Consider the following 3,008-nt stretch of genomic DNA (forward strand, 5'->3'; position numbering starts at 1 on the left):
AACCCTAACTAGACTGTTAACCCTAACCCTAACCCTAACCCTAACCCTAAAACTAGCCCTAACTCTAGAATCCGAACTCTAAAATTGTTACACACATAGATACGCACAGCGTAATTTATTATATAAACAATATATGCGTATAAATTACGATTAAACCGGATGAAATATGTCACAGGGAATAACATTTTTATGACCGCCCAGCAGTAACTCTATTGAGCTGAATAGACGTCAGTGATTGGTTGAAATTACAGAAATACGACAACTTTAACATGGAATAACTTGCGAATTCCTTTTTTTTGTTAAGAAGACTAAGAGTAAAAGATGTTTTATATGACACATTCTACCAGTGTCCCAAGTTTCAAAGTGTTTCGTTAGTGTTTCGTTAAGAAAATACTGGCGCCCCCGTTTTAAAATAGATCCCAGTTGTCGTGATGAGTTACGTAAATGTATTGGTGTTGATTGTTTAGGATGTAAAGTGACTTTAGTGGCGATGATATCATGTAATGTCTTTCGTTAATTATACCACATGTTAGGAGTACTGTTTGAAAACCAGGAGGTGTTGAATGGCTATGTTTATTTTGAAAGCAATTTTAACGTGGTGTCGTACCCAATATGCAAATATTATATGTGATATCTCTATACTGAATGTAATTGTTTCTCTAACTTGTAAGACCACTGTTACCACTCCTGTTGCAAAACAGGTATGTCTAATTTGATTTTAGTATAATTTGGAATAGTAGGTATTCAACATCTTGGTAGAAAGAACGTTTCCTGAATTATTGTTGCATGAATGTCGTGAGTGATGCTAAAATCTTTTAGTTCCATAAAAGTATTTATTATGTTGTTTGTGTTGTGTAGGAGAATTTTTAATGCTTTGTGCCATGTTTAGAAAATTTGTTTTCGAATATACAATATTTATTTTTAAATGCATTTTTGTATTGACTTGTAACCTTAGTAAAAAAGATACCGGTTCTTCCTGATTTTTATCGTTATTGCGGTGTTATTTTCATGTAAATTCGTATGTTGTCCTGAATTATTTGCAAAAGTTATTGTTTGTATTGGTAAAGTTTCTAAAAGCATTTTAAAAACTTTGTAAAACATTTGCATTTTACAGGTACTTTTAAAGACCACTTCCTGCAATGTTAGAATATATCTGAGACATTCGCATGTGCTGTGAGAACAATTTCTGCTTTTAAAAAATTATCATTTGGTCGGCAGTCTAATTTATCCGGCATAGTCAGCCGTTTTTTGAAGACGGTGGGGTAGTATTTGAGGAAGATTCGGCTGTAATACCCTGTTGTTGATGTTGAAATTCCAATAAAGTCGCCTTGGATCTAGGTTAGAAACCGGTTCTTTCTCTATTGGCAAGAAATCTTAGAATAAACTGAATAATGAAACACATACGTGTGTGTGTACATGCATGTGTGTATCTATGTATGTAAACTTACGTATATCTATGCTTGTGTTTGTGTGCATGTGCGTATGTGTATGTTTGTGCTTTTACGTATGTATGCATATGCATCTATTTGCATGTATGTATATATTTCATTTTTGTAAATTCGATGCTTAACAAAAAAAAAAAAAAATTTAGAAATTGTTTCCGTTTCATTTTATTATTCCAGGTTTTTACAACGTTGCTTATATTTATTATGCTTCATGGTTTAATTGATTGTAACGGTAAGTTTCACTTCTGTGTATTTGTGCATGAGTAGGTGTGTATGTATTTATGCGCAAGTAGGTGCATGCGTGCGTGGTGAAGGTGAGCGTGGCTGTATTTGTCCAGATGAATATGGACATGTGTGTATGTTTGTGCGTGGGTATGGAGATTGTGATGTGTGTTAGCGCGTGTCACTTTGTGTGTGCGTGTGTGTGCGCGTATGTGTGTGTTTGTGTGTGTGTATGTGTGTGTGAGTGAGAAAAATAATTGATGTGTGTGTGTGTGTATGTGAGAAAAATAATTGATATGTGTGTGTGTGTGTGCGTGTGTGTTTGAGTGTGTGCATCTTTACATGTAATTTTGTCACTGTTATTTTTCTAGGATGTCTTGAATTTTTTCTTGTTGCTTATTTGCTTGTTGTTATTACCCTGCGCGCGTAAGCGAAATGAGGGTACTGTAATCACTAGTCTTTGTCTGTGTGTTTGCAAGTTTACTGGAAAACGGTTGAACAGATTTTCACTACATTTGGCAGAAATACTCTTTGGGTGCGTGGCTCGAAATGATAAACATTTAGTTCGGTTATCTTTGAAATAAAAATTATTTTAATCGAACTTACAAATTTCCCGAATGGTCATATTATTTTGTTCACTTTCTTTTTCATATAAATCGATCTTCGTCTGCGTGTGTATAGTTCATGGTGTACCTATACACGTAGACACGTGTGCGTACATACATGCATACATTCGTACATATATACGTACATACATACATACATGCATACGCTCGTACACATATACGTTCATATATACATACATACATGCATACGTTCGTACACATATACGTACATATATACACACATGCATGCATATGCAATTGTGTGTGTGTTCGTGTGTGTGTACAGTGACAGATTCGAGGGTTTCGCTTATTTACATCTTGATTTCTTAATATAACCGGAGTATAAAATACCTATAATGGTGATGCTTAAAAAAGAAAAAAAGGAAAATTTTGAAATCGAACCTACAAATTTCCCGATAAGTAAGTGGTCATATTATTTTGTTCACTTTCTTTTTCATATGAATCGACCCTCGTCTGCGTGCGTACCTAGATTATGGTGTACCTACACGCGTAGACACGTGTGCATACATATATATATATACATATGCGATTCTCCCTCTGTGTGTGCGTGTGTGTATGTGTGTGTGTGTGTGTGTGTGTACACTGATGGATTCGCGGGTTTCGTTTATTTACGAGTCAATTTCTTAATTTCACCAGAGTATAAATACTTATAATGGTGATACTTAAAAAAGAAAAAAATTCAGTTCAATTAAAAAACATGGGTAAGCAATGCATT

The sequence above is a fragment of the Octopus bimaculoides genome, chromosome 17 (assembly GCF_001194135.2).
Source record: "Octopus bimaculoides isolate UCB-OBI-ISO-001 chromosome 17, ASM119413v2, whole genome shotgun sequence".
NCBI lineage: Eukaryota > Metazoa > Mollusca > Cephalopoda > Octopoda > Octopodidae > Octopus > Octopus bimaculoides.